Source organism: Bombina bombina, chromosome 3, assembly GCF_027579735.1.
Source record: "Bombina bombina isolate aBomBom1 chromosome 3, aBomBom1.pri, whole genome shotgun sequence".
Lineage (NCBI taxonomy): Eukaryota > Metazoa > Chordata > Amphibia > Anura > Bombinatoridae > Bombina > Bombina bombina.
Window position 1 is genome coordinate 1,154,447,757 of NC_069501.1, and position 21,769 is coordinate 1,154,469,525.

The 21,769-nt window shown below is 40.4% G+C and overlaps 2 protein-coding genes across 2 annotated transcripts in view; one reads left to right on the plus strand and one right to left on the minus strand.

Moving 5' to 3' along the window:
* ELMOD1 (ELMO domain containing 1) overlaps positions 1–21,769 on the minus strand; it is a 249,110-nt gene that overhangs the window by 32,848 nt on the left and 194,493 nt on the right. The window lies entirely within an intron of this gene.
* Positions 1–21,769, plus strand: part of ALKBH8 (alkB homolog 8, tRNA methyltransferase) — a 532,982-nt gene that overhangs the window by 1,679 nt on the left and 509,534 nt on the right. The gene's annotated exons all lie outside the window — the stretch shown is intronic.

Below are 21,769 nucleotides of genomic sequence, written 5' to 3' on the forward strand. Positions count from 1 at the left end.
ACTTCCTGTTAATTTCCATTGGCTGATATGTACTTCCTGTTAATTTCCATTGGCTGATATGTACTTCCTGCTAATTTCCATTGGCTGATATGTACTTCCTGCTAATTTCTATGGGCTAATATGTACTTCTGGCTGAAAGGTATGAATATTCCTAGGAAGAAAGAACAGATACTGCTGTATTAGTTTAATTCTAAATGTAAACAGCCTTCTAGACAGAAAAAAAAATCAATCAGCATGTTTAAATAATGTCCTTTCAAATGGAGGACAGAAAATAAAGCACTACAGTATGTCCCTTAAACCCTAATATTATCTAATTTTAAAGTAATCATATTTTGCCCCAAAAGTTGTGTAAATTCTGGTTGTAACTCAGGTGTCCCTGAGCAATATAACAAAACAATTATCTTACATTCTTGAAGTGCCCTATTTTGTCATTTTGTAAATTGAGTTTCAAACATCTGATCTACAGATCCAGACTCTGTTTGTGGTTAAAAGTACAGAAACGTAAGCAGAAACACTAGGCAATGTGAAGGGACAGTCTGATACAAAAATGACATGCTATAATTTGTTAGCTAACTAACCTATTTAAAGGGATATAAATATCAACATAAAAAACAAAATTTATGCTTACCTGATAAATTATTTTCTTTCCTGGCATGGAGAGTCCACAAGGCCATTTATTACAGTTGGGAATTCAGCTCCTGGCCACCAGGAAGAGGCAAAGACACCCCAGCAATGCATAAGTATCCCTCCCACTTCCCATAATCTCCAGTCATTCAGCTGAGGGAAAATGGAAAGAGAAAGAGGAACACAAGGGGTATAAAAGTGCCTGAAGATTAAAAATAAACCCCGCCTTAAACCATATTAAAGGGCAGGTCGTGGACTCTCCATGCCAAGAAAGAAAATAATTTATCAGGTAAGCATAAATTTTGTTTTCTTTCCAATGGGATGGAGAGTCAACGAGGCCATTCATTACTGTTGGGAAAAAAATACCCAAGTCAGAGAGGACACAGAATGGACAAGGAGGGAGAAAGAAAGGCAGGCGGCCTGGAACTGAGGGCACCACCACTTGAAGCACCTTTCTCCCAAAAGAAGTCTCAGCTGAGGCCAAAACATCAAGATTGAAAAAAAAAATATTAAAAGGCATGCAACGAAATTGCTCTACAGGTTTGTTCCCTGGAAACTTAGTCCCTAAAGGTTTGGGAATACAACACTTCACTAATAAAGAGAGTTGTAAGTCAGTTAGCAGGCAGCTGTCCAGCTGACCAGTAAGCCAAACGAAAGACAGCCCTGAGACACAAAGTTAAAAGGGTTACTGAGACCCCTAGATCCTCGTGTTACTGGAAAAAATACAGACAATGGCGAAGATTGTCTAAACTCCTAGGTAGTCTGGAAAAGAATTCTAGATATACGAACCTCATCCAGACCGAGAAGCAAACGTCCCTTCTGAAAAGAAGGATAAAAACAGCGGAAGGGAAGAACAATGTTCTGAATAACATTGCAGTCCGAACCACCCTGGGAAGGAATCCTAACTAGTACAGAGAACACCCTTATCCTTATAGACATAAGAAAGGAAGGATCACTCCAAAAGGCTTAACAATGCTAAATCCACAAGAAATGGAAAAAGATAAAAGAAAATTAACAGAATGGGAGGCTCAAAAAAAACTAAGGAAGGCTCCAGGAAGGAACAACCGGCTCAAACACAGACCTGAGGACTAAGTGTTGATCTCCACACAGTCTGCATTGGATGAACTAGAGATTGATGAAGGAAAGATACCTATAAGTAGGACCCTCCGCACTAGGTTCACAGACCGAGTCCTGGGCTGGCAAAACTGGAGATTATAGAATCACCAAGGTCCTAACTGCCTGATTCGGCAATGGCCCTGGCAAAGACGAAAGAGAACATGAACTTTATTTCTGGAACTCCCACCTGAGGAAAAGCTTGGAGAACACTTCAGGAAGAAGGACCCACAGCCCTGCAAAAAAACATTTGTTTGTTTTGACCTTTCACTATTCAGATGTTCACTCTCGGATATGAAAAGCTTAAAAAGGACAATCCAAAATCCGCCCTACATGAAGGATGCACAAGACCTCCCTCATTGTCAGTCCTAGATCTTTCCTGAGGACTGAAGAAAACCACAGAAATTATAAAGTCTGATTGGGAACTGAAAAATCAGACAGAGCTCTGATGAGCCACGCTACCAGAAATAGAAGATAGTTCCCAGCTCCAGAAGGTTCTTTGGAAAGAATACCAGAGCTTTTAAAGAACCCCAAACAGCAACCCAGCCTAAAGGGCTGCCCTCAGAAAACACAATCTCCAATATGTAAATGAGGTCCACCAGGACCCCCTTTATTACCATCTACTTTTATGTAGACTCTAAATGCAAACTGCATGGTGGGGACATCGCTAGTGACCCCCTGGTTGGGCCCTGCATGGTATTGAACCTGGGGGTCCAGGTACTGAGACCAGTTTGCTCTGTCTGTGCCACTGGAGAATGTTTCCTTATGCCATAGCCTCGCTGTATACACAGCTATTAAGCTAGCTAGGGTTATTACAGTGATTCAGACCCTCCCAAGACAGTCGATCTGTGGTTTATGCTACTCCTCAGCTGGGAGTAGGTCTCCCAATGGTCTCGAGATCACATGCCTAAGAACAAAAGAACCTGACAGAGCCGCCAAAAGAGAATATTCTCACATTTGGTTGTCAAGAATGAGTATCGAAGAAAAAAAAAAAAAGACGTTTGAGAAATTGAGCCTACATAGTTGGAGAGGTCTGGAATGGAAGAGGGCACAGCGACAATGAAGGGCGTGCCGAGGACAGAAAAAAGGAGGCAAGTAGAGAGAAATCTGGATCTTTCCCTGCTGCAAAAAAGTCGAACTTACAATAAGCCAAAGGTCACCTAGTCCTAATTAATAGGTAGAGCAAAACCGACAGGGAGGATAAACATAAATTACCCTAAATGTCAACAAAAAGCCCATAAAGAACAAGAAATAAACCTGAAAAATCATGATTGTACAAAGAACAACATATATTGAAACGGACATAAAAAGATAAACCTTCTTATAATGAGAAAAAAACAAGTTAATGTATCCATATACATCAAATATGATAGAAAGACAATAACATAATAATGTCTCAAAATCATTAAGAATATTTTTTTTTATATATAGGACAAAAACAGCAACAGTCCTAGGCAGATATTTTCTCAATATGAGATCTCTCAAGATAAATTAAAAAAAGACCATGCCTAAAATAAAAAGCATATAACATCTCCAGGACACAAATCTATCTCCAGAAGTCACAGTCGTGCCTAGAATGGAATCTGGGACTACTGATTCTCTGTTCCTGCGCCCCAGAGGGCTTTACCGCAGACATAAGTGAAAATCTCTTCACATGAGGAAGATGGAGAAATTGTGACCATGTACTTTAAGAGAGATAGCAAGGATAAACATGCTAGTTACCTAAGATCACTGTCCTACATAAGACACTACGTGAGGACACCTACATTGCCCAAAGTCGCCCTATGAGAAGGATTAAAAGAAAGAGCCTATCTTCTTATAAACTCCACTTTGGAATGCTTGACACCAGACGTACATGCCAGATGAGGAAGCAGGAGCTTTACCTGGGTTCAACCCCACAACCTTCTGTTTCAGGAGCGTTGGAGCTAAGCCACATCTAACCTGAAGCATCTTAGAGCCCAAAGAACTCTAAGAAGTATGAATGCTACATAGGACCAGACATGATGTCGCAAACCTTAGCCGGAATAATCGCAATCTGAGAGAAATCAAATTCTTGAGTTCATACACCTAAAATAGATAACATAACAAACGAACACATTAGTGTCCTAAGATTACTAATAAAAAAGTATACCGAACATAAGACAATACAAAATGTCACAGACATTAGCAGAAATCACCTCAACATGAGGGAGATGAAAATATTGTGTCCATATACATAAATAGGGTAACCTGAAAATCAACATATATAGGATAACATAATGTCACAGACCCTTGCAGGAATCACCTCAATATAAGGGGGATTAAAGTATAGACTCCATATATGCCAATATATATTTGATACATAGGACAATGCATTAAGTTGCAAATTATCTCTGTGAAGGATAATTAAATTAAACAGTTGAAAAACAAGGATAGAAATAGCCCATATTTACTAAGGCCTAGATTTGGAGTTTGGCGGTAAAAGGGCTGTTAACGCTCCGCGGGCTTTTTTCTGGCCGCACCATAAAATTAACTCTGGTATCGAGAGTTCAAACAAATGCTGCGTTAGGCTCCAAAAAAGGCGCGTAGAGCATTTTTACCACAAATGCAACTCTCGATACCAGAGTTGCTTACGGACGCGGCCAGCCTCAAAAACGTGCTCGTGCACGATTCCCCCATAGGAAACAATGGGACTGTTTGAGCTGAAAAAAAACCTAACACCTGCAAAAAAGCAGCGTTCAGCTCCTAACGCAGCCCCATTGTTTCCTATGGGGAAACACTTCCTACGTCTGCACCTAACACTCTAACATGTACCCCGAGTCTAAACGCCCCTAACCTTACACTTATTAACCCCTAATCTGCCGCCCCCGCTATCGCTGACCCCTGCATATTATTATTAACCCCTAATCTGCCGCTCCGTAAACCGCCGCAACCTACGTTATCCCTATGTACCCCTAATCTGCTGCCCTAACATCGCCGACCCCTATATTATATTTATTAACCCCTAATCTGCCCCCCTCAACGTCGCCGACACCTGCCTACACTTATTAACCCCTAATCTGCCGAGCGGACCTGAGCGCTACTATAATAAAGTTATTAACCCCTAATCCGCCTCACTAACCCTATCATAAATAGTATTAACCCCTAATCTGCCCTCCCTAACATCGCCGACACCTAACTTCAATTATTAACCCCTAATCTGACGACCGGAGCTCACCGCTATTCTAATAAATGTATTAACCCCTAAAGCTAAGTCTAACCCTAACACTAACACCCCCCTAACTTAAATATAATTTACATCTAACGAAATAAATTAACTCTTATTAAATAAATTATTCCTATTTAAAGATAAATACTTACCTGTAAAATAAATCCTAATATAGCTACAATATAAATTATAATTATATTATAGCTATTTTAGGATTAATATTTATTTTACAGGCAACTTGGTATTTATTTTAACCAGGTACAATAGCTATTAAATAGTTATGTGAAGGAGTGTGGGAAAATAGTGCGCTGGTGAAATAGAGTATCAAACCCCTTACAGTGTTTTTAGATCCTTCAGTCTAAAAGTAATGTGTCGTGAAAAAAGAAAAGGTTTTGTAAGGGCGCTAATAGCTAAAGATACTTGTGTAAAAATTTTATCTGTATTGGATATCCGTGATAAATGTTTAAAATATTGATAAAGTCAGATCAGAAAAGTTTCTAAAAAAACAAGTGGTTTATTTAATTACAATATGATTAAAAAGATTTTTAGAGACGTCTCTAGTACAATTCGATCAGGAAAAGTTAAAAAACAAACATGAAAATAAAAATAAAAATAAAAGTAGTACTGATTAGTACTTCATGAGACATATTAGTTTACTGCTTATTTTATTGGTCACTCAGAAAATATCTAATGTGGTGTGACCAAGCAATTTGCCAAAATTTCTCGTGAGTATTTCAGAGTTCATAGAATTACACATAAACTTCCATTTAAAATTCACATACCAACTTGATAAAACTTGTGTAAAAGATGGAGCTTAAAGCAGAGCTGTGCATAAGAAATTATTGTATAGAGTTGTATCTTGCTACCAAATTAGATCAGGCCTTTGTACTGGTTTCACAGCAAACTTTCAGAGATAATTATCATGTCCATATGTATGAACCAAGAGAAATGTCCAGTAAACTTATATTGCTAGTAGCTTAAGGTTGCAGTTTGCAACTCTCATATAGATTGTACCTTATCGTATGCGTGAACAACAGCAGGGTATCCTGTGCGTCCTGCAGCTCGGTTCTTCTGACAGTGTCCTCGTGTTGTTGGCGTCTGACGTCACACCCGATGTGTGGGGGCTTGTCTTGCGTCTGCCAATCACTGCTTAGACAATTTTTGGAATACCTTCTTGCATCCGATACTAGGTATACAATTTTCTTCTTATTTCTGATACTTAGTACTTGTTTGGTACCGGTCAACGGAGGTGTATCTGATGGAGATAAATTCACCTGCACTTAGTGCTGTTAGCACGCAGGTTCCGATGATGTATCTCTTAGGTGTCCTTTGTTGACAATCAACCCGGGTTGGTTCATTCGGCTCAAAGAATAGTGGAGTCAAGTATGCAGTCTTTAACTTCTACGCGTTTCACTCCCTCCAGGAGCTTTATCAAGATGGCGTCCCTCGAATTCCGATTGGCTGATAGGATTCTATCAGCCAATCGGAATTAAGGTAGGAATTTTCTGATTGGCTGATGGAATCAGCCAATCAGAATCTAGTTCAAACCGATTGGCTGATCCAATCAGCCAATCAGATTGAGCTCGCATTCTATTGGCTGATCGGAACAGCCAATAGAATGCGAGCTCAATCTGATTGGCTGATTGGATCAGCCAATCGGATTGAACTTGATTCTGATTGGCTGATTCCATCAGCCAATCAGAAAATTCCTACCTTAATTCCGATTGGCTGATAGAATCCTATCAGCCAATCGGAATTCGAGGGACGCCATCTTGGATGACGTCCCTTAAAGGAACCGTCATTAGTCGGGAGACAACGGAAGAAGAGGATGGATCCGCGTCGCCTGCTTCAAGATGGACCCGCTCCGCACCGGATGGAAGAAGATCGAAGATGCCGCTTGGAGAAGATGTTTGCCGGTCCGGATGTCCTCTTCTTGCCGGATAGGAGGAAGACTTTGGAGCCTCTTCTGGACCTCTTCAGCACCGGATGATGGATCGCCAACCCCCGCTTGGGTTGGATGAAGATGTTGGAGCCAGGACGGATCGGTGAACCTGGTATGGTGAAGACAAGGTAGGAAGATCTTCAGGGGCTTAGTGTTAGGTTTATTTAAGGGGGGTTTGGGTTAGATTAGGGGTATGTGGGTGGTGGGTTGTAATGTTGGGGGGGGGGTATTGTATTTATTCTTTTACAGGCAAAAGAGCTGAAATTCTTGGGGCATGCCCCGCAAAGGGCCCTGTTCAGGGCTGGTAAGGTAAAAGAGCTTGTAACTTTTTTAATTTAGAATAGGGTAGGGAATTTTTTATTTTGGGGGGCTTTGTTATTTTATTAGGGGGCTTAGAGTAGGTGTAATTAGTTTAAAATTGATGTAATATTTTTCTTATGTTTGTAAATATTTTTTTATTTTTTGTAACTTAGTTCTTTTTTATTTTTTGTACTTTAGCTAGTTTATGTAATTGTATTTATTTGTAGGAATTGTGTTTAATTAATTTATTGATAGTGTAGTGTTAGGTTAATTGTAGGTAATTGTAGGTAGTTTATTTAATTATTTTATTGATAGGGTAGTGTTAGGTTTAATTATATCTTAGGTTAGGATTTATTTTACAGGTAAATTTGTTATTATTTTAACTAGGTAACTATTTAATAGCTATTGTACCTAGTTAAAATAAATACCAAGTTGCCTGTAAAATAAATATTAATCCTAAAATAGCTATAATATAATTATAATTTATATTGTAGCTATATTAGGATTTATTTTACAGGTAAGTATTTATCTTTAAATAGGAATAATTTATTTAATAAGAGTTAATTTATTTCGTTAGATGTAAATTATATTTAAGTTAGGGGGGTGTTAGTGTTAGGGTTAGACTTAGCTTTAGGGGTTAATACATTTATTAGAATAGCGGTGAGCTCCGGTCGTCAGATTAGGGGTTAATAATTGAAGTTAGGTGTCGGCGATGTTAGGGAGGGCAGATTAGGGGGTTAATACTATTTATTATAGGGTTAGTGAGGCGAATTAGGGGTTAATAACTTGATTATAGTAGCGCTCAGGTCCGCTCGGCAGATTAGGGGTTAATAAGTGTAGGCAGGTGTCGGCGACGTTGAGGGGGGCAGATTAGGGGTTAATAAATATAATATAGGGGTCGGCGGTGTTAGGGGTAGCAGATTAGGGGTACATAGGGATAACGTAGGTGGCGGCGCTTTGCGGTCGGAAGATTAGGGGTTAATTATTTTAAGTAGCTGGCGGCGACGTTGTGGGGGGCAGGTTAGGGGTTAATAAATGTAATACAGGGGTCGGCGGGGTTAGGGGCAGCAGATTAGGGGTACATAAGTATAACGTAGGTGGCGGTCGGCAGATTAGAGGTTAAAAATTTTAATCGAGTGGCGGCGATGTGGGGGGAGCTCGGTTTAGGGGTACATAGGTAGTTTATGGGTGTTAGTGTACTTTAGGGTACAGTAGTTAAGAGCTTTATGAACCGGCGTTAGCCAGAAAGCTCTTAACTCCTGCTATTTTCAGGCGGCTGGAATTTTGTCGTTAGAGCTCTAACGCTCACTTCAGAAACGACTCTAAATACCAGCATTAGAAAGATCCCATTGAAAAGATAGGATACGCAAATGGCGTAGGGGGATCTGCGGTATGGAAAAGTCGCGGCTGAAAAGTGAGCGTTAGACCCTTTAATCACTGACTCCAAATACCAGCGGGCGGCCAAAACCAGCGTTAGGAGCCTCTAACGCTGGTTTTGACAGCTACCGCCGAACTCCAAATCTAGGCCTAAGTCTCCAAAACATGAAAGTACATAAATATGTTAACATGATTATGCATGCAATTTCACAGAGATGAAGAGAGCTCACAGACACCTTGTAAAAAGTTCTCACTTCTTCTTTAATATTTAAAACATTGAATCCATAACTCCATAAAAACAGGTATTGAGATATATTCCGACAGTAAATCACAGCACTTCAAGGCTACAGCACAGGATGGTGGTCACTAGAGCTGACGTGTTTCGGGTTCACTTGCGTAGTCATAGCTTGATCTGTGACAGCCAACCTGACAATTTAAAACAGTGTGAACCCCACACCATTGGTTAAAACAAAATTGCAGCAAACCAATACTCTTGGTTCTTTATATATGCCTACTAATTACCTTCATTTTGATCTGATACTCCCAGCAAACCTTATCTTGTACTTCATTTTCAATGTTTATGAACTACATAGTTAAACAGATATTTATATTTTGTTGCACCGCAGGATTAACCTGCTTGCTTGGCATTTGAAATTCCAAGTAAATGATCGCAACTGGATCTGATGTGTAAATACAATGGCTATACCTAAGTTCCTATCTTGCAACATACATTCTTATATAGTTACATATAAAGATATGATTATGCATGAACAACCTATTCTCAGAAAATATGCAATGAAAAGGAACCTGACATGAACTGTAAATAGGATACACAATGTCAGATTAGAAAATCCTTAAACAAAAAGGATCACTTAAATAGATGTAATAATAATAATAATAATAAGTAGCCACCAGGTGGTTACAAATACAAATAAATCCTGTAAAAAATAAATTCTGAAAACAGAAGATCTTAAGCCAGAAGAAAAATACATCTAATAACGCATAGATAGTAAAAGTGCACAAGTATGCTGCAGAATTTGTTGGTGCTCTACAAATAACCGATAATAATAATGAACATCCCATATATGATAATATCTCTCAGAGGATCAAATCTCTTAAATAAGAACATGAACCTCAGATAAAAGAAATAGTGATAGAAATGATACATATCCATACTTTCATAAACCATGAGGAAGAGATACAAAGTCTAAAACCGGTCCCTCTATAACGTTGCATTAAAAGGAGGGACAATTATGCTCAGTTGCCACAAGATGGCATCAAAGACAAGGGAATTCGCGTAAAAACTGAAAAATTATGTTTAAAGTCTAATCATGAGCCTGTACTGTAATAATGGCTTGAAAAACTACAGTAAAAACACAAACAATATATGGGAACTGATAAAATACCCTTACACACTAAAGTGAATGTATCCCATGGGGTTGCGCTAGAAAACGCCCCAAAAACACTGCCTGCGGCGGGGAAGGCCTTTATGTAGAGCGCACCACCACAGAGCAATCAAAATGGCTCGAAAGATTGCAATGAAGTGCGCATTGTGATCGCCGCAGGTCAAAACCCCCAAAACAAATGATCAGTATAAACCACGTGCATGGTAACCATCTTTCAGCTGGAGAAGCTGGAAGAGCCGATGGGCATAAACATACCTGCATAAGAGGAGCTCCACCATAGACACTCCTTCACAAATAAAGCCCTAAAGAATAATAAATGCTTCCCCTCACTGGAGAAACATCCCGCAATAAATGGCAGCAAACATAAACTGGCACAATGCTGAAGCTGAATAGCACAAAAACAAACAGCAAGATTACGAGTCTTGCGTTAGCCTTAAAAAGCAGCGTTGAGAAGTCCCAACGCTGCTTTTTTAACGCCCGCTGGTATTACGAGTCTGGCAGGTACAGGTGTTCCGCGATTCGAGCTTACCGCAAATCCCCTTACGTCAATTGGGTATCCTATCTTTTTAATGGGATTTGCCTAACGCTGGTATTACGAGTCTTGGAAGAAGTGAGCAGTACACCATCTCCTGTCAAGACTCCTACCGCATTTAAAAGTCAGTAGTTAAGAGTTTTATGGGCTAATGCTGTAACATAAAACTCTTAACTAAAGTGATAAAGAGTACACTAACACTCATAAACTACCTATTAACCCCTAAACCGAGGCCACCCCACACATTGCAAACACTTAAAGTTTTTAACCCCTAATCTGCCGACCGGACATCGCCGCCACTTTAATAAATATATTAACCCCTAAACTGCCACACTCCTGCCTCGCAAACATTAGTTAAATTTTATTAACCCCTAATCTGCCGCCCCTAACATCTCCGACACCTAACTACATTTATTAACCACTAATCTGCCGCCACCAACGTCGCTGCTACTATATTAAATTTATTAACCCCTAAACCTAAGTCTAACCCTAAGTCTTACCCCCCTAACTTAAATATAATTTAAATAAAACGAAATAAAATTACTACAAAAGTACCTGTAAAATAAATCCTAACCTAAATTACAATTACACTATCATTAATTACCTAAATTACCTACAATTAAATAAAATTATCTAAAGTACGAAGAAAAAAAACACTAAATTACAGAAAAAAATAAAATAATTACAAGAATTTTAAACTAATTAAACCTAATCTAATCCCCCTAATAAAATAAAAAAGCCCCCCAAAATAATAGAACCCTACCCTATACTAAATTACAAATAGCCCCAAAGTAATCAGCTCTTTTACCTGTAAAAAAAAATACAATACCCCCCAACATTAAAACCCACCACCAACACACCCAACCCTACTCTAAAACCCACCCAATCCCCCCTTAATAAAACCTAACACTAACCCCTTGAAGATCACCCTACCTTGAGATGTCTTCACCCAACCAGGCACAAGTGGTCCTCCAGAGGAGCAGAAGTCTTCATCCGATCCGGGCAGAAGAGGTCCTCTAGAGGGGCAGAAGTCTTTATCCAGACGGCATCTTCTATCTTCATCCATCTGGAGCGGAGCGGGTCCATCTTGAAGCCAGCCGACGTGGAGCATGCATCCAGACCGACGACTACACAACGAATGACGGTTCCTTTAAATGACGTCATCCAAGATGGTGTCCCTTGAATTCCGATTGGCTGATAGGATTCTATCAGCCAATCGGAATTAAGGCAGGAAAAATCTTATTGGCTGATGCACGCAAAAAGCCCTTTTAAGGGCTATTTGTAATTAAGTATAGGGTAGGGAGTTGTTTTATTTTGGGGGGCTTTTTTATTTTATTTTATTAGGGGGATTAGATTAGGTGTAATTATTTTAAAATTCTTGTAATTATTTAATTTTTTCTGTAATTTAGTTGGGGGGGGGGGGTTTCCGTACTTTAGTTTATTTTATTTTATTGTAGGTAATTTATTTAAATTTAGGTAATTAATTTGCTAGTGTAATTTAGGTTAGGATTTATTTTACAGGTAAATTTGTCCTTATTTTAACTAGGTAGTTATTAAATAGTTAATAACTATTTAATAACTATTGTACCTAGTTAAAATAAATACAAAGTTGCCTGTAAAATAAAAATAAACCCTAAGCTAGCTACAATGTAACTATTAGTTATATTGTAGCTATCTTAGGGTTTATTCTATAGGTAAGTATTTAGTTTTAAATAGGAATAATTTATTTAATTGTAGTAATTTTATTTAGTTTTATTTAAATTATATTTAAGTTAGGGGGGTTAGACTTAGGGTTAGACTTAGGTTTAGGGGTTAATAACTTTATTATAGTGGCAGGGACATTGGGGGCGGCAGATTAGGGGTTAATAAATATAATGTAGGTGTTGGCGATGTTGGGGTTAATAAGTGTAAGATTAGGGGTGTTTAGACTCAGGGTTCATGTTAGGGTGTTAGGTGTAGACATAAAATGAGTTTCCCCATAGGAATCAATGGAGCTGCGTTAGAAACTGAACGCTGCTTTTTTGCAGGTGTTTTTTTTCCAGTCGAATTAGCCCCATTGATTCCTATGGGGAAATCGTGCACAAGCACGTTTAGCCAGCTTACCACTACCATAAGCAGCGCTGGTATTGAGGTGAGATGTGGAGCTAAAGTCTGCTCTACACTCACCTTTGTGCGGCTAACGCCGGGTTTAAAAAAACCTGTAATGCCAGCGTTACTTTAGGTGAGCGGTGAGCTGAAACTAAGCGTTAGCAACACACCCCTGTTACCGCAAAACTCGTAATCTCGGTGAAAGTAAAGGAACACCAGATCTGCGACAAAATCTTCAAGTTTTATTACAACAATTAAAATTAAATTTGCTCAAAGCATACAGGTAGGGAAACTTCTGGGGTTCCCCAGCTAGAAAAAATAATGGCTGATGTGTTTCGGCTTTATGCCGTACTCAATTACCCAATGACGATGGGCCCAGCTTTTGACTGAGGATACGTCACACACCACACAGCTGAAGGAGTGTATGGAGCTGGAGATAAGCGTTCGTGAGTAACTTAAAGTGAATATAAATTTTTATGCTAAAGTGCCTGGTTTTTAAAAATTCGATAAAAAACAGGGGCACTTTAATTCATCAAAATTTACATTTCACTCCTGTTGTGAAAAAAAACTTACCTTTTAATCTTGACAGCAACTCCAGCTTCCTTTGGTCGTTGCAAGCCATTTCTGATGTCAGAAATGATGGATAGGTCATCCTCCAATCATGGCTTCCCCGCCCAGGGGAATCAGTGTCTGATTCAACGCCGTGATTGGAGGAAGCCGGATTCCTCATTTTAGACCTAGGAAGAGGCTTTGCAACAAGTGGAGGAAGCTGGAGCTGCTGTCAAGATTAAAAGGTAAGTTTTTTTCACAACCGGAGTGAAATGTAAATTTTGATGAATTAAAGTGTCCCTGTTTTTAATCGAATTTTTAAAACCGGGCACTTTAGCATCAAAATTGACATTCACTTTAACACGCTATACCTCATCAAAGGAAAGGGTAATACGGATTATACACTGTATACAATCCCTGTATCATGTAACTAAATTACAAGTTAAATGATAAGTAATATGTCAAGTGGCATTTAATTACAGAATTACCAACATGCACCACACAGGCTATAAAAGTAACAGTGATCACAGAGATTGACTTCAGCAACATCGTACATTGTATGAGAAATTATTGGCACCTTGAAAGCAACTACGCTGTCCAGTCTGGGAGGTTGCAAGGCAGCCCACTGACAATAGGCTGGGACACTATACAGAATAAATGCAAAGTATTAGCACTTTTTCAACATCGCTGGGACACTATACAGAATAAATTCAAAGCATTAAGCGCATTTTCAACATGGTTAGATTGTATTGCAACTGCATGAAGAGCGGGGAGGTAAAGCAAGCAGGACAATTAAATAAAGAAGTGGATTGATCATATGTTTTTGTATTCTGTGTAGTAAAGTGTGTGTGGGATCTATTTTAGCCCTAACATCTCATGTGAGATTGAACTTTCTTTAAAGGAAAATTGGAAAAAGTGTACTTACTCTAACACCCATCATTCACAGTTCACAATGCTGAAGCTGCCACTATTGGGAAAAACAGTCGGCAAGGAGACAGGGCACTCAATCTCTCCGCAACTATAGTAGCCACATTCCCCCCGATAAGAGTTGAGAGCCCAAACACACTAGAGAAAGACAGGATGGTGTCTTATTAAATGCTCTCTATACTACCACAGTCCCCACAGCGTGCCGTCATTTCAATAAAGGCACAAGATATAAAAAGCAATCCGTCCTGAAATATGACCAATTAGATAACTAGAGGGGCTAACAAGAAGGGAGGACACAATATTAGGGGTTCTATGCAGAGGTTTTGGGCGCGGGAAAACACAGCCGCAAGGACAGATTATGAGGAAAATAATAAAAAATAATAAAGAGTCCTTAATGCCAAATAATCATTCTGCTCTTCTTTCATGATATCCCTTATGAAGGACATTACTAAAGTTCCAGTCACCCGGTCATCTCTCTTCTGAGTAGTCCTTAGATGAGCCCTCCAAATATAATAAATAAAAGGCTAGAACTTACCCTCCAGGGTCTTCTGCTGTAGAGCAGGCACAGCACCTCCAGGTTTAGCCAGCTTTATCCGACATCTGACAGGGCCTGGGTAGCAGGAAGCAGTGTGTGTAACACTGGTTGCCTGATGGGGTATTAGAACAAATTGCTGGAGGGATAACTACTCTGCAACCTCCAGCGGCTAACAGCTATCAATACTCTTATGCAAGAGGATTACATGGACACAGTTCTGTCTTGAAAGGGAAACTACCCATAAAAAGGACTTATATTCTTTCTTCAGAGCACCATCTCTGCACTCCTCCGTGTCAGGAAGGCAAAGAATGACTGGGGATTATGTGAAGTGGGAGGGATACTTAAGCTTTGCTGGGGTGTCTTTGCCTCTTCCTGGTGGCAGGAGCTGCATTCCTAACTGTAATGAATGGCCTAGTGGACTCTCCATGCCATTGGAAAAAGAATTTCATATGTGCAATATACTTCGATTAGTAAAAATGCTTCTAGTAAAAGTTCTTACTGTTTTTCAGCAGCATACACACATATGCTGTGAGGGTCTGTGTATCAGTATTCAAGCTCAAATAACTGACAGTGGTGTGCATTGTGTCTGTGAAGGCTTATTTGTGCCATATAAGCCACTGCTGACTCTGAGCTTAAATACTGATACACAGGCACTCACAGCATATGTGTGTATGCTGCTGAAAAACAGTAAGAACTTTTACTAGAAACATTTTGACAAAGGTATACTGCAAAAATGCTTATGTTTGGGATTGGAAATACACTTATGCACATTTCAATTGTATCCCTTTAACTATGTGTTTAACCCTAGCAAAACATGGCAGGTGAGCCAACCAGGGGCTGCAGTTACACACAGCTGCTAATCACAAGTGGTTTCCTGCATGGGTGCTACAATGCATGTGGCTACCAGGTGGTTCTTTACCCATGTGTTTAATCACTTTGCTAGGTTAAATACAATTAGCTAGGACAAGTAATTAAGAAAAATGCTCTAATGAGAGCATTAAAGATTTACATCAGAATGTCCCTTTAAAGGAACATGAAACCCAACATTTTTCTTTCATGATTTAAATAGAGCATGGGATTTTAAAAAAAAAATTCCAGTTTACTTCTGTTAGCAAATTTGCTTAATTCTCTAGGTATACGTTGTTGAAGGAGCAGCTATGCACTACTGAGAGCTAGCTGAAAAAAATCTGATGAACCAATAAAAAACATAAATTATGCTTACCAGATAATTTAATTTCCTTCTGTATAAGGAGAGTCCACGGCTTCATTCCTTACTGTTGGGAAACACCTGGCCACCAGGAGGAGGCAAAGACACCCCAGCCAAAGGCTAAAATACCTTTCCCACTTCACCCATCCCCCAGTCATTCTGCCGAGGGAACAAGCAACAGTAGGAGGAATATCAGGGTATAAAAGGTGCCAGAAGAAAAATATAATTTAGGGGGCCGCCCATCGGAGAACATGGGCGGGGGCTGTGGACTCTCATTATACAGAAGGAAATTAAATTATCTGGTAAGCATAATTATGTTTTCCTTCTTAATATAAGGAGAGTCCACGGCTTAATTCCTTACTATTGGGAAACTTATACTCAAGCTCAAGAGGACACCGGATGATAGCGGTAAGGACAAAAAGAGAGACAGACCCTAATCTGAGGGCACCAAAGCCTGTAAAACCTTTCTCCTGAAGGCTGCTTCAGCTGAAGCAAAAACATCAAACTTGTAAAATTTAGAAAAAGTATGTAAGGAGGACCAGGTAGCCACCTTACAAATCTGATTCATAGAGGCCTCGTTCTTAAAGGCCCAAGAGGAAGCCACTGCTCTAGTAGAATGAGCCGTAATTCTCTGAGGAGGCTTATGTCCCGCTGTCTCATAAGCTAAGCGGATAACACTCCTTAACCAAAAAGATAAGGAAGTCGCAGAGACCTTCTGCCCCTTACGCTTCCCAGAATAGGCAACAAACAAGGAAGGAGATTGTCTAAAATCCTTAGTAGCCTGAAGATAGAACTTTAAGGCTCGAACCACGTCCAAATTATGAAGCAAACGTTCCTTCAAAGAAGAAGGGTTAGGACACAAGTAAGGAACTACAATCTCTTGATTGATGTTGCAGTCTGACACAAACTTAGGGAGAAACCCTAACTTCGTAAGTAGGACAGCCTTATCAGAATGGAACACCAGATAAAGAGGCTCACATTGCAAGGCGGCAATCTCAGATACTCTGCGCGCAGAAGCAATAGCTAGTAGAAAAAGAACCTTCCAGGATAACAACTTAATGTCAATTTCTCTTGTTAAGTGTATCCAGTCCACGGATCATCCATTACTTGTGGGATATTCTCCTTCCCAACAGGAAGTTGCAAGAGGATCACCCACAGCAGAGCTGCTATATAGCTCCTCCCCTAACTGCCATATCCAGTAATTCTCTTGCAAGCTCTCAACATAGCTGGAGGTAATAACAGGAAAGTGGTAAAATATAGTTAGTTTTTTCTTCAATCAAAAGTTTATTGTTTTTAAATGGTACCGGAGTGTACTATTTTATCTCAGGCAGCATTTAGAAGAAGAATCTGCCTGCGTTTTTCTATGATCTTAGCAGAAGTAACTAAGATCCACTGCTATTCTCACATATGTCTGAGGAGTGAGGTAACTTCAGAGGGAGAATGGCGTGCAGGGTATCCTGCAATAAGGTATGTGCAGTTAAGTTTTTCTAGAATGGAATTTGCTAGAAAATGCTGCTGATACCGGATTAATGTAAGTTAAAGCCTAAATACAGTGATTTAATAGTGACTAGTATCAGGCTTGCTATCAGAGGTATATACTCTGATTAATGTGCAATATAAAACATTTGCTGGCATGTTTAATCGTTTTTATATATGCTTTGGTGATAAAACTTATTGGGGCCTAGTTTTTTCCACATGGCTGGCTTTATTTTTGCCTAGAAACAGTTTCCTGAGGCTTTCCACTGTTATAGTATAAAAGTTACAGTTGGTGCAGTTAAAATTACAAACTGTGACATTCAGCTTCCCTCAGCAGTCCCCTGCATGCTATAGGACATCTCTGAAGGGCTCAAAAGGCTTCAAAAGTAGGAGCTGTGGCAGTTGTTATGACTGTTTAAAAAACATATTTTTCGTTTTGTTAATCTGTTTTTTGTATTAAGGGGTTAATCATCCATTTGCAAGTGGGTGCAATGCTCTGCTAACATGTTACATACACTGTAAAAATTTCGTTAGTTTAACTGCCTTTTTTCACTGTTATTTCAAATTTTGGCAAAATTTGTTTCTCTTAAAGGCACAGTAACTGTTTTTATATTGCTTGTTAACTTGATTTAAAGGGACAGTCTAGGCCAAAATAAACTTTCATGATTCAGATAGAGCATGTAATTTTAAACAATTTTCCAATTTACTTTTATCACCAATTTTGCTTTGTTCTCTTGGTATTCTTAGTTGAAAGCTTAACCTAGGAGGTTCATATGCTAATTTCTTAGACCTTGAAGCCCACCTCTTTCAGATTGCATTTTAACAGTTTTTCACCACTAGAGGGTGTTAGTTCACGTATTTCCTATAGATAACACTGTGCTCATGCACAAGATGTTATCTGGGAGCAGGCACTGATTGGCTACACTGCAAGTCTGTCAAAAGAACTGAAAAAAGGGGCAGTTTGCAGAGGCTTAGATAAAAGATAATCACAGAGGTTAAAAGTATATTATTATAACTGTGTTAGTTATGCAAAACTGGGAAATGGGTAATAAAGGGATTATCTATCTTTTAAAACAATAAAAATTCTGGTGTAGACTGTCCCTTTAAAGTGTTTTCCAAGCTTGCTAGTCTCATTGCTAGTCTGTATAAACATGTCTGACATAGAGGAAACTCCTTGTTCATTATGTTTAAAAGCCATGGTGGAACCCCATAGTGTACTAAATGTATTGATTTCACTTTAAACAATAAAGATCAGCTGTTATCTTTAAAAGAATTATCACCAGAGGATTCTGACGAGGGGGAAGTTATGCCGACTAACTCTCCCCACGTGTCAGATCCTTTGACTCCCGCTCAAGGGACTCACGCTAAAATGGCGCCAAGTACATCAAAGACGCCCATAGCGATTACTTTACAAGACATGGCGGCGATCATGGATAATACCCTGTCAGCGGTATTAGCCAGACTGCCTGAATATAGAGGCAAGCGCGATAGCTCTGGGGTTAGACGTAATACAGAGCGCGCGGATGTTTTAAGGCCCATGTCTGATACTGCGTCACAATATGCAGAAGCTGAGGAAGGAGAGCTTCAATCTGTGGATGACGTCTCTGACTCGGGGAAACCTGATTCAGATATGTCTACTTTTAAATTTAAGCTTGAGAACCTCCGGGTGTTGCTTGGAGAGGTTTTAGCTGCTCTGAATGACTGTGACACAATTGCAGTGCCAGAGAAATTGTGTAGACTGGATAAATACTATGCAGTGCCGGTGTGTACTGACGTTTTTCCTATACCTAAAAGGTTTACAGAAATTATTAATAAGGAGTGGGACAGACCCGGTGTGCCGTTTTCCCCCCCTCCCATTTTTAGAAAGATGTTTCCAATAGACGCCACCACACGGGACCTATGGCAGACGGTCCCTAAGGTGGAGAGAGCAGTTTCTACTTTAGCAAAGCGTACCACTATCCCTGTCGAGGACAGTTGTGCTTTTTCAGATCCAATGGATAAAAAATTAGAAGGTTACCTTAAGAAAATGTTTATTCAACAAGGTTTTATCCTGCAGCCCCTTGCATGCATTGCGCCTGTCACTGCTGCTGCGGCGTTCTGGTTTGAGTCTCTGGAATAGGCCTTTCAGACAGCTACTCCATTGACTGAAATACTTGACAAGCTTAGAACACTTAAGCTAGCTAATTCTTTTGTTTCTGATGCCATTGTTCATTTGACTAAACTAACGGCTTTCTGGATTCGCCATCCAGGCGCGTAGGGCGCTATGGCTTAAATCCTGGTCAGCTGACGTGACTTCAAAGTCTAAATTACTTAACATTCCTTTCAAGGGGCAGACCCTATTCGGGCCTGTTTTGAAGGAAATTATTGCTGACATTACTGGACAGGGCCAAATCAAGGGCCAAACAGTCTAATTTTCGTGCCTTTCGAAACTACAAGGCAAGTGCAGCATCAACTTCCTCTGCTTCAAAACAAGAGGGAACGTTTGCTCAAGCCGGCCTGGAAATCTAACCAGGCTTGGAACAAAGGCAAGCAGGCCAGAAAGCCTGCTGCTGCCTCTAAAACAGCATGAAGGAACGACCCCCTATCCGGTAACGGATCTAGTAGGGGGCAGACTTTCTCTCTTCGCCCAAGCGTGGGCAAGAGATGTTCAGGATCCCTGGGCGTTGGAGATCATATCTCAGGGATATCTTCTGGACTTCAAAGCTTCCCCCCCACAAGGGAGATTTCACCTTTCGAGGTTATCTGTAAACCAGATAAAGAAAGAGGCATTCTTACGCTGTGTGCAAGACCTCCTAGTAATGGGAGTGATCCATCCAGTTCCACAGACGAAACAGGGACAGGGATTTTATTCAAATCTGTTTGTGGTTCCCAAAAAAGAGGGAACCTTCAGACCAATTTTGGATCTAAAGATCTTAAACAAGTTCCTCAGAGTTCCATCGTTCAAAATGGAAACTATTCGGACCATCCTACCTATTATCCAGGAGGGTCAGTTCATGACCACAGTGGATTTGAAGGATGCTTACCTTCACATACCGATTCACAAAGACCATCATCGGTTCCTAAGGTTTGCCTTTCTAGACAGGCATTACCAGTTTGGGGCTCTTCCCTTCGGGTTAGCTACAGCCCCAAGAATTTTTACAAAGGTTCTGGGGTCCCTTCTGGCGGTCCTAAGACCACGGGGCATATCAGTGGCCCCTTATCTAGACGACATCCTGATACAGGCGTCAAATTTCCAAATTGCCAAATCTCATACGCACATAGTATTGGCATTTCTGAGGTCGCATGGGTGGAAAGTGAACGAGGAAAAGAGTTCTCTATCACCCCTCACAAGAGTGTCCTTCCTAGGAACTCTGATAGATTCTGTAGAAATGAAAATTTACCTGACGGAGTCCAGGTTATCAAAGCTTCTAAATTCCTGCCGTGTTCTTCATTCGATTCCGCGCCCGTCAGTGGCTCAGTGCATGGAAGTGATCGGCTTAATGGTAGCGGCGATGGACATAGTGCCATTTGCGCGCCTACATCTCAGACCGCTGCAATCATGCGTGCTAAGTCAGTGGAATGGGTATTACACAGATTTCTCCCCTCTACTAAATCTGGATCAAGAGACCAGAGATTCTCTTCTCTGGTGGCTATCTCGGGTCCATCTGTCCAAGGGTATGACCATTCACAGGCCATATTGGACAATTGTAACAACAGATGCCAGCCTTCTAGGTTGGGGTGCAGTCTGGAATTCCCTGAAGGCTCAGGGATTGTGAACTCAGGAGGAGAAACTCCTCCCAATAAATATTCTGGAGTTAAGAGCAATATTCAATGCTCTTCTAGCTTGGCCTCAGTTAGCAACACTGAGGTTCATCAGATTTCAGTCGGACAACATCACGACTGTGGCTTACATCAATCATCAAGGGGGACCAGAAGCTCCCTAGCGATGTTAGAAGTATCCAAGATAATTCGCTGGGCGGAGACTCACTCCTGCCACCTATCAGCGATCCATATCCCAGGTGTAGAGAACTGGGAGGCGGATTTTCTAAGTCGTCAGACTTTTCATCCGGGGGAGTGGGAACTCCATCCGGAGGTGTTTGCTCAATTGGTTCATCGTTGGGGCAAACCAGAACTGTATCTCATGTCGTCTCGGCAGAACGCCAAGCTTCCTTGTTACGGATCCAGGTCCAGGGACCCAGAAGCGACACTGATAGATGCTCTAGCAGCGCCTTGGTTCTTCAACCTGGCTTATGTGTTTCCACCGTTTCCTCTGCTCCCTCGACTGATTGCCAAAATCAAACAGGAGAGAGCATCAGTGATCTTGATAGCGCCTGCATGGCCACGCAGGACCTGGTATGCAGACCTAGTGGACATGTCATCCTTTCCACCTTGGACTCTGCCTTTGAGACAGGACCTTCTAATACAAGGTCCTTTCAATCATCCAAATCTAATTTCTCTGAGGCTGACTGCCTGGAGATTGAACGCTTGATATTATCAAAGCGTGGCTTCTCAGAGTCAGTCATTGAT